Source organism: Nicotiana tabacum, chromosome 4 (genome assembly GCF_000715075.1).
Source record: "Nicotiana tabacum cultivar K326 chromosome 4, ASM71507v2, whole genome shotgun sequence".
Lineage (NCBI taxonomy): Eukaryota > Viridiplantae > Streptophyta > Magnoliopsida > Solanales > Solanaceae > Nicotiana > Nicotiana tabacum.
This window is the reverse complement of record NC_134083.1, coordinates 71,262,571-71,274,176: the sequence shown is the minus strand read 5'-3', so window position 1 is coordinate 71,274,176 and position 11,606 is coordinate 71,262,571. Positions and strand designations below refer to the sequence as shown.

At 41.8% G+C, this 11,606-nt stretch overlaps 1 non-coding gene across 1 annotated transcript; it reads right to left on the bottom strand.

The window, feature by feature from the left end:
* Positions 1-4,079: 4,079 nt before the first annotated feature.
* Positions 4,080-4,186, bottom strand: LOC142180440 (small nucleolar RNA R71). Its single transcript, XR_012709065.1, has one exon. It is a non-coding gene; the product is annotated as a small nucleolar RNA R71 (small nucleolar RNA).
* Positions 4,187-11,606: the final 7,420 nt, after the last annotated feature.

Genomic DNA, 11,606 nt, shown 5'->3' with positions numbered 1-11,606 from the left:
AAACCTTTGTCTCGCACCTATCCTATTAACTCTATCTTCTCCAAATTGATAACCTTCCTTGCTTATTACTTGTGTTGATTGTCATTAGCCAATAGTTTAGACTCTTAGTTAATTTTAGTTTCAATCACACAAATCTAAATTGTTGATTATATTGGATAGCAATCTAGCTATGAATTACAATAATACTGTTTAACTCCAATCCATGTGGATATGATATTATAATTTACTTTATTCGACTAGAGAGCATATTTAGGTATTTGTTTTGCACTAGTCAAATTTTGGCGTCGTTGCCCGGGATTGGAAATCAATAGTTTATTTTTATTTAATTTTTCTCTGTTTATGTTTGGTGTTCTTTAACTCTGTGCAGGCTACATGTTAGATTGGAGCATGACTCGATCTTCTATGAAGGAATTGCTACCATACGAACCAAAAATCGAGAATATCTTTCCCGAGGAAGGACAGAAATATCTTTGAGAATATAGAGAAGGTTGGGCAATCCTAAAACAAGAAAATTATGGCTGGAGATGATGATAATATTTATTTTGCTACGAGATTGGCAGCCCAACTAAGAGAAAATGCTGCTCAGGATGCTGAGGAATGAGCTTTTAGAGATGCACAAATTGCATATGAAGAGGAAGGGGCTCGGAGAATTGCTCAGAATCAGCCTTTGGTTCAAGATCAGTTCGGAAACATAGCTCCCAGTGCTGGTGGACCACTTGGCAATTATGCTAGACCGGTCTACAACCAAGGCTTATCCAATGTGAGACCACCTTCAGTCGCAGTCAATAATTTCGAGTTAAAGTAAGGGTTGATCCAACCCTTCCAAAGCAGTTGTGTCTTCAGAGGAAAGCCAAGCGAAGATCCAAATAGCCATCTAATGGACTTGGAGGAGATTATAAATACCTTTCAATACAATGGTGTGTCACAAGATGGAGTTTACTTAAGGGCATTCCCCTATACTAGTTTCGAAGCGTGCCCCAAGGATCAATTAGAACATGGGAGGAGATGACCAGAACATTTCTTGCCAAATACTTCTCCTCAACTAAAACGGTCAACTTTAGAAGAGAAATCCATAACTTCTTCCATAATGATACTGAAACTATGTTTGAAGTGTGGGAGAGGTTTACAGAGATAGTGCGAAAGTGTCAATATAGTGGAATTGAACTTTGGATGCAACTCCAAGACTTTTAGGATGGATTGACGCTGGCCTCACGGAGAACATTAAGTAATGCAGCTAGAGGCCCGTTGATGAAAAAGACTCTAAAGGAGAAAGTCACAATTCTAGATGAGTTATCTGAAGATGCAAATCAGTGGCCCTCTGAGATTACTGAAAAAAGAAGATCAACTGGTGTTCACCAGGTTGATGCCAACACATCTATGCAGGTACAAATTGATGCCATGGAAAAACAAATAAGGAATCTAACCTTAGATTCGATACATAATGAGCCTCATGCAGAATGTGACATATGTACAAGAGGACACCCTACTCATGAGTGTCAAGCCTCAATTTAGGAATTTAATGATGTGGGTAATAATAACTTCAATTCAATGGGTTAGAAGCACCTCGATTTTTCATGAAGTTCACTTGCGGTACAGCAAAAGCATTGAATCAAAATAACTCCAGATTTAAAGGAGCTCCTGGTTTTGTGAATCAACCGAGGCTGCATTTTCAACCTCAAAAGCCAATTCAGTTTGGGTTAGAAGATCTGATGAAGTCATTCATTCTCAAAATGGATGAGAGGCTTGATGCTCATGGTGCAGCTATCAAAGAACTTGGGACATGTTTTCGTAACTTAGAGAGATAAATGGGACAAATTGTAACTATATGTCTGAGAGAATCTCAGGTTCTCTACCAGCTGCAACTGAGAAGAATCCCAAAGAAATAGTAAATAATGTGACCTTGATAAGCGAGCAAGTGTTGAAAGATCCCCCTCCAATCCAAAAAGAGGTGATACTTGGAAAAAAAGTGGGAAAAGAGCTGAAAATTGAAGATGATAAGAAGAAAAAGAAAGGCATGAAAGGAGTAGAGAAAAAGAAGGAAACGTCGACAAGGGAGGAATCTAATGAAGAGAGCAAGTACATGCCTGCTTTACCTTTTCCCCAAATTCTATCTTATGCTAAGTTCTTGAAGGAGATCCTTACAAAGAAGAGAAATATAGAATAGACCTCAATGGTAAAGCTCACAGAGCATTGCAGTGCAATCATGCAAAACAAACTCCCACAAAAGTGTGGAGATCGAGAGAGTTTTACTATACCTTGCTCTTTAGGCACTATTAATTTTGATAGGTCTTTGTGTGATTCGGGTGCCTCTATTAATTTAATGCCATTGTCTATTTAGAGGAAACGAGAGAAGGAGATTGGAGAGATAAGGTCAGCATCAATATCTTTGCAGCTGGCTGATCAAACGACTTTGATACCCAATGGGATAGTGGAAGATGTTTTGGTTCGGGTAGATAGATTCATATTTCCTGTAGATTTCATAGTGGTGAATATGGAGGAAAACAAGGAGGTCCCACTCATCCTAGGAAGAACATTTTTAGCAACAGATAGAGCAATACTGGATATACACAATAGAAAACTCATGCTTAGAGTGGGTGAGAAGACTGTAACTTTTGAGATGAATGTAGCAAATGGAGTGAAAAAGGAGAAACCAACTATAAGTGTTGAGGGGAAGGTGAAGAACTCGAAAGAAAAAGTTGCAGTGATTGAGAAAACTAAGTGTAGGGTGTACCCCAAGAAGGCCGAGAAGAAGTTATCTGCATGGATGTGTGCATTAATTACATCTTCGTTAATTTGCATTATCATCTTATGGTTGTTTCTTTAATTCTAGTTCTAACTTGTGAATTGTTGTAGCTACCAATTCACCCTACTATCTATGCTATGCTTGGGAAAGCCGTGTTTAGATTAGAGTAGAATTAAAGAGAGTTTGTTTTTGAACCCGTGGCTCGGGGAACGATTTCGCGGTTAGGATAGGAATATACCTAACAGTTTTGCTTAGTTAAAAACCATATTATATTCGTTCATGATAGACTCAATACCATAGGAATATAGGATTGATATATTGTGGACAAGCGAGTAGTATTGTAGGAACATGCTATTCATATAAAGGATCCATTCAATTAGAAATCTTTGATAATCTGGATTAACAAGTGTAGTAATTGAACTTAATAGGATTGATAAACCGACCACAACCCTAGAATCTTCATCTCCTCCGAGTAAAATCCAAACACCCATTTGCATCCCTGATAAATTAGCAAATTACTTGTTCAATATTTGCTAAGGTAATTTATTAGATAAACAACATTATTGATTATCTTGGACATTTAGTTGGTTTTAGTTTTCTTAGTTAACGATCAATCTAAGTCTCTGTGGGTTCGACATCCGACTTTTGAGTCACTTTATTACTTGATATCCGCGTATACTTGCGTGTACTTAGAGAACCGACAATTGTTTTGGCGCCATTGTCAGGGACTTAGTTAATGATTGTTTATTTAATTTAATCTTTCATTCGTTATTTTTTCAAGTTTTAATATTTAGTTTGCTTTATATGTTATAACGCAAACTCTTCTCTTGAATGAGGAGGAGTAGAGGCGCAAACAATCTCTTTCCTCTTGATCCTGAAATCGAATGAACACTTCATAGAGTGAGGAGGGAAGTCGAAGCTAGAACTAGAATGGAAAGAGAGTTTGACATCGTAGTTCGACCACATCCAATAGAGATGGCAGGTAATGAAGAACGTCCGGTGATAGATGTTGCAAGGCCCAATCTTGCTAACATGACTCAGGCTATTATGAAGCCTGATATCACGGGCCACTTTGAACTCAAACAATACATGGTACATCTGATTCATTCCACATGGCAATATGTGGGTCTATCTCATGAAGACCCGTAGAGGTACATTCAGAACTTCCTGGAAATTACGGACACTTACAATTATCCGAACGTTTCCAAGGACTATGTCAGAATGACATTGTTTCCCTTTTCACTTCTGAGGGTAGCTAAGGAATGGTTGCAAAAGGAGCCCGCGAACTCAATCCACACTTGGGATGATCGTGTTTTTTCCCACTAAGAAGACTAAGTTGCTGAGGAGCCAGATTCTTGGGTTTCAATAACGATATGGCGAGACTCTTTATGAAGCATGGGAAAGATACAAGAAGCTACTCAGAGACTGCCCACATCATTGTCAAACTGATGAAGTGTTGGGTCACACTATCGTCGATGGGTTGGACGGGACATCGATGATGAATCTTGAATCAGTATGTGGGGGTAGTTTCATGCCAAGACCGTATAGTGAAATCTAGATCCTGCTAAACAATTTTACTGCTAATGATAATAATTGGCAAGGAAATGGGAAGCCACGAAGAGCACTTAAACAAAAGGCAGCAGGTGTGATTGAGCGTGATGATTTCTTAGCCATGAGGGTCGATATAGCGAGATTAGCAAATAAGATGAATAAAATGACATTACACCAAGCAAAACAGATGTAGCATGGGCAACAAATGTCTACTTGTTGCGAGTTATGTGGTAAAGGTCACACAAGTGACACATGACTAGTTAATACTGAATCCATCTAATATGTGGGGAAACAAGCTCGAGGACCGATGACTCAAAATGCTCAACATGGCAACACATACAATCCGAACTGGATGAATCATCCTAACTTCTCTTGGGGTCGAAATCAGAATATCAGGCCTCGAGCTAATTACAATCAGCCTCCCCAACCCCCACAACAAGCAGAAGAGAGTTTGACTAACTTGATGAAAAAGATCTTGATAGACAATCAAAAAGTGATGGCTGAGAATAAAAAATTGCGCACAGAGTTAAGAAATCTAGAGAGGCTGTCACGACCCAAAATCTCCCTCCGTGAACCGTCGTGATGGCACCTAGTATCTAAGACTAGGTAAGCTTAACACTTGCGGAAATGAAATTAAAAGCGTGAAAATTAACAACTAACAGTAAAAGATATTTTAAATAAACATTTGAGATGCCGCTCGGCATATACAATAATCACTCTAGAAATGTACACAACTCTCCCAAGACCCGGAAAATCGTAAGTCACAAGCTTCTACGAAGTTCTAACTGTTCTAAACATCAGTGTCTATAGAAATAAGAGAAGAATCAACATAGGGGGATAGAGGGGGAATCCAAGGATCTGCGGGCGCGGCAGATGTACCTTGAACTTCTCTGAAAACAGCAGCTACTGCAACTAAGGGTGAGGTTGGTAAAAGGAACCTGGATCTGCACACGAAAAACATGTGCAGGAAAGGGCATGAGTACACCACAGAGGTACCTAGTAGGCAGGAGAGTATAACAATATAATAAGAGACTGGAATTTAAAGAAGAGAACATAGCAAAGTAGCAACGCAAAACACAAGGATAAATAGCAGGGGATCTCCCGAGATACCGTTTCGTCGGCCGAAAATTAAAGTGCAAGGAGATCTCCCGAAGTACCGCCTCGTTGTCTCAAAAGTAAATATGCAGGAAGAACTCTCGAGGAACCTCCTCGTAGTCTCAAAAGTAAATGTGCAGGGAGAACTCCCGAGGAACCGCCTCATAGTATCAAAAGTAAATATGCAGGGGGATCTCCCTGGATACCATCCCGTAGTCAAAAGTAAATACACATCTCAAACGAATGAATATGATAGATACAACAAGAAAACCTACAATTTAGACTAAGTACAAGTCAAGAAAGAAGCAGGATTTACTAAACATCCTACAAAGAGTTCAAATAAGCAATTAAGATACGCAGACATGTTATTCTAGGCTAACAGGATAACTACACATGCTCGTATACTCAGATAAGATGAAAATAGGCTATTACTCTGTAAAAATCAGGTTTTTCCACAAATAGCCCATGTACGCACTCGTCACCTCGTGTAGACGGCGCTCACATATCATAACAACACCAAATCCTAAGGGGAATTCCCCCACACAAGGGTAGGCAAGCCACTTACCTTGAACCAAGCTCAATCAATCCGTAACAATGCTTTTTCCATGAAAATCCGACTCCGAATGGTGCAAATCTAGCCAAAATCAATTACATAACATAAATATAACTACAAAGAACTAATCTAGCGACTAAAATCAAAGCTAAAGCAAGAAATTAGAAAATAGCCCCAAAAAGTCTTCCCGGGCCCACGTCTTGGAATCGGGTGAAAGTCACAAAATATGAACATTCATTCACTCACGAGTTCACTCGTACAAAAATCATCCAAATCCGATGTAAAAATCCCAATCAAAGACCAAAATCTTAGTTGAATAACTTCTACCATTGCTCCCCAAATTTCGCAACCAAATTTCTTAATTAGATGATGAAATCAACCATAGATTAGAGGAATATAACCAAAAAGGAGTTAGGAATCATTACCCTAAAGCTTCCTTTGAAAATCTCTTGAAAAATCGCCAAATTCCGAGCTCTCAAGTCCAAAAATGAAGAATGAAATCACAACCTCGCACTTAGGTCTTTTCTGCCAGTAAACTCACATCTGCGAGCCTTCAACCGCACCTGCGAAAATACCATCACAGGTGCAAAAAATCACTAAAGGGGCTGGGACTGCATCTGCAGCAAGGGGGCCGCACCTGTGCGTGCGCGCCTGCGGAGCATTGTCCGCAGATGCAGAATTGTCCTCGCACCTGCGATCCCTTCACCGTGCATGTGTTATCTCTCTCGTATCTGCAGGCATTGCAGATGCGGAATTGACCTCGCACCTGTGATCCCTGGCCACGCTTCCAATCTCTGCTTCTGCGCTTTATGCGCCTCACGTGTGATCCTGCACCTGCGGTCTCCCTGCCGCACGTGCGAAAATACTAGATGCTTGAAGACTTCAGCAACAACACAAATCCAACTTTTGATCTGTTCAGCACTCAAAACTCACCTGAGGCCCTCGAGACCGCAACCAAACATACCAACCAATCATTAAAACATCAAACGAACCTAGTCGAGTCCTCAAACCACCTCAAATAACATTAAAATCATGAATCATCCTCCGATTCAAACTTAAAGAACTTGAAACTTCCAAATTCGACAACCGATGCCGAAACTGACCATATCACGTCCGATTGACCCCAAATTTTGCACACAGGTCATATTCAAAACTACAAACATACTCCAACTTCCAGAATTGGAATCCGACCCCGATATAAAAAATTTCACTACCGGTCCAAATCTCAAAAAATTAGACTTTTGCAATTTCAAGCCTAAATGGGCTACAGACCTCCAAAACACTATCCGGACACGCCCCTAAGTCGAAAATCACCTAACGGAGCTAACAGAACTGACGAAACTCCATTCCAGAGTCGTCTTCACACAGTCCCGTCTATGTTCCCAATGCTAAGGCTTAAACCTCCATTTAGGGACTAAGTGTCCCAAATCACTCCAAAAATCAAAACGAAACCTCCCGGCAAGTCACAATAACAGAAATAGATATGGGAGAAGCAGTTAATAGGGGATCAGCGCTATAACTCTCAAAATGACCGGTCGGGTCGTAACATCCTTCCCCTCATAAAATAATCGTTCGTCCTCAAACGAGCATAAACACATACCTGAAGTGGTGAAAAGATGAGGATAACGGCTGCGCATAACATGCTTGGTCTCCCAAGTCATCTCCTCGCCCCGCTGACCCCCCACTGAACCTTTACGGAAGCAATGTTCTTTGACCTTAGCTTTCGAACCCGCCTGTCCAAAATAGCCACTAGCTCCTCAACATAAGATAGATCCTTGTCTAACTGGACTGAAGTGAAATCCAATACATGAGCCTGATCATCGTGATACTTCCAGAGCATAGAAATATGGAATACTGGATGGACCCCTGCAAGATTGGGAGGCAAGGCAAGCTCATAAGCAACCTCCCCAACACGCCGCAATACCTCGAATGGACCAATGAACCTTGGGTTCAACTTGCCCTTCTTCACGAACCTCATAACGCCTTACATAGGTGAAACCCAGAGCAAGACCCGCTCCCCAACCATGAATGCAACATTGCGAACCTTCCGGTCCACATTGCTCTTCTGTCTGGATTGGGCTGTGCGAAGTCGATCCCGAATCACTGTTACCTTATCCAAGGCATCCTGAACTAAGTCTGTACCCAATAATGTGGCCTCGCCCGGCTCAAACCAACCCACTGGAGACCGAAACCGCCTACCATACAGAGCCTCATACGGTGCCATCTGAATGCTCGACTAATAACTGTTGGTGTAGGCAAAATTCTACAAGTGGAAAGAACTGATCCCAAACACCCCCAAAATCTATCACACAAGCGCGGAGCATATTCTCCAGTATCTGAATAGTGCGCTTGGACTGTCCGTCCGTTTGAGGGTGAAATGCTATGCTCAACTCAACCTGAGTACCCAACTCCTATTATACAACCCTCCAGAACCGTGTTGTAATTTGCATACCCCGGTCAGAGATGATAGATACCGATACGCCAGGAAGCCTGACGATCTCGTAAAGGTTAATTCTAGCCATCTGCTCGGAAGAATAAGTAGTCATCACAGGAATGAAATGAGCTGGCTTGGTCAGCCTATCCACAATCACCCAAACTGTATCAAACCTCCGCTGAGTCTATGGGAGTCCAACAACGAAATCCATAGTGATCCGCTCCCATTTCCACTATGGAATCTCTAACTTCTTAAGCAACCCACTCGGCCGCTGATGCTCATACTTCACCTGCTGGCAATTTAGGCACCGAGCCACATACTCCACTATGTCCTTCTTCATTCTCCTCCACCAGTAATGCTACCTCAAGTCCTAATACATGTTTGCGGCACCCGGATGAATGGAGTACCGCGAGCTATGAGCCTCCTGAAGAATCAACTCACACAAACCATCTAACTTAGGCACACATAGCCTGCCCTGCATCCTCAATATGCCATCATCCCCAATAGTATCCTCCTTAGCACCCCCGTGATGAACCGTGTCCTTAAGGACAAGTATATGGGGGTCATCATACTGACGCTCCCTGATGCGATCATAAAGAGAAGACCGAGAGACCACTCAAGCCAACACTCGACTCGTCTTAGATATATCCAATCTCACAAACTGGCTGGCGGAAGCCTGAACATCTAATACTAAGGGTCTCTATGCTACTAGAAGATATGCTAAACTCCCCAAACTCTCTGCTAGGCTACTCAAAGCATCAACCACCACATTGGACTTCCCCGGGTGGTACAATATGGTGATATCATAGTCCTTAAGTAGCTCCAGCCACCTCCACTGACGCAAGTTAAGATCCTTTTGCTTGAACAAATGTTGCAAACTCCGATGATCGGTGTAAATCCCACAAGGAACACCGCACAAATAGCGCCGCCAAATCTTCAGGTCATGAACAATAGCTGGTAACTCAACGTCATGGACATGAAAGTTCTTCTCATGCACCTTCAGCTGTCTAGACACGTAGGCAATCACCCTGCAGTCCTGCATCAACACCGCGCCAAGACCAATCCGCGACGCATCACAATATACAGTGTAAGACCTCGAACCTGTAGGCAATACTAATACTGGGGTGCAGTCAATGCCGACTCGAGCTTCTGAAAGCTCCCCTCACACTCTTCTATCCACCAGAACGGAGCACCCTTCTGGGTCAGCCTAGTTATAGGAGCTGCAATATATGAGAATCCCTTTACGAAGCGATGGTAATAACCCGCCAAACCAAAAAACTACGGATCTCCGTAGCTGATGATGGTCTAGGCCAACTCTGCAATCCCCCTTAATCCCATCACTTGATACTATATGGCCTAAGAATGCCACTGAGTCTAGAAAAAACTCACACTTAGAAAATTTTGCATATAACATATTTTCTCTCAACGTCTGAGGCACAGTCCTCAGGTGCTGCTCATGATCCTCCCGAGTCCGGGAGTACACCAGAATGTCGTCAATAAACACAATGATGAAAGAGTCTAGATAAGGCTGGAATAACGATGCATCAAGTGCATAAAGGCTACTGGGGCATTGGTCAGCCCAAAAGACATAACAAGAAATTCATAGTGACCATATCGGGTCCTGAAAGTAGTCTTCGGGATATCTAGCTCCCGAATCATTAACTGATGATATCCTGAATGTAAGTCAATCTTGGAGAACACTCTGGCACCCTGTGACTGATCAAATAAGTCATCAATGCGAGGCAATGGATACCTGTTATTCACTGTAACTTTGTTCAACTGACGATAATCAATGCACATATGCATAGAACCATCTTTTTTCTTCACAAACAAGATAGGAGCACCCCAAGGTGACTCACTGGGCCGAATGAAGCCCTTATCAAGCAGCTCTTATAACTGCTCCTTCAACTCCTTCTACACAGGAGGAGCCCTACGATACGGTGGAATAGAGTTGGGCTGAGTGCCCTGCAACAAATCAATGCCAAAATCAATATCTCTATCAGGCGGCATGCCTGGAAGATTAGCTGGAAACACATATGGAAAATCCCTCACTACTGGGACTGACTCAACTGTAGGGCTATCAATAATGACATCTCTCGCATAAGCTAGATACGCATCACACCCCTTCTCAACCATTCGTTGAGTTTTAAGAAATGAAATAACTATGCGGGGAGTATACTCTAAGGTACCTGTCCACTCTAATCGCGGTGATCCTGGCATAGCTAGCGTCACAGTTTTAGCGTGACAATCAAGAATAGCATAATGGTGCGACAACCAGTCCATGCCCAAAATAACATCAAAGTCTACCATACTGAGTAATAATAAATCGATTCTGATCTCAAAACCACTAAAAGCAATCAAACACGAATGATACACGCGGTCCACAATAAGAGAATCTCCCACAGGAGTAGACACATAAACAGGGGAATTCAAAGAATCCCGAGATACACCTAAATGTGGGGCAAAACAAGAGGACATATATGAATACGTAGAGCCTGGGTCAAATAATACTGACGCATCTCTATGACAGACTGGAACAATACCTGTAATGGTAGAGTCAGAAGCAACTGCCTTTGCACAAGCCGGAAGAGCATAATACCTCACAGGAGTGGTTGAATGTAACATTTAGTTGCTTCATGTTTTCTTTTCTAGTACCAAAACGCCTACGAACCCATTCCAAGGTTGATTCATTCTTATTACCCTCCTCATTCCCAGTATCAATAGAAGTAGGAGAGGTTTCCTTAGCCACACTTTGAGCTATATTCCCTTTAGGTGTGGGACTCCCAGAAGGTGTAGGATTCAAAGTGTTCTCCTTATTTGACTTGGTTTTCTCATTGTCTAGCACTTTATCCACTGCTTCCTTTTTTACTCGTTTATGCTCTTCAATTTCATCTTGATCCACCATTGTCACTTTTTTAACTTTTTGCACTGGATTTTAAACATTCTCTAGTTGTTTTTGCTTGTTCTTTTTTCAGTTGCATCATCAACTTCCTTGCGATCAGTGATCCTCAAAATAGCCTAGTCTGATTCGTCAACCTCCAATTTATCAAAAGAGTTCTTATTTGCTACTTCATCTTTAGTTTCATTCCCATTTCAATTTGACATCATCAATAATATGATCATTCTTATCTCTTTGTTACCTATTCTTTCTCCTTTCCATTCACTCTTGCTTTACCGGATTAGGAATAGGTTTTCCCAACACTTTTACACTAGACAACACCTTAGAAGTG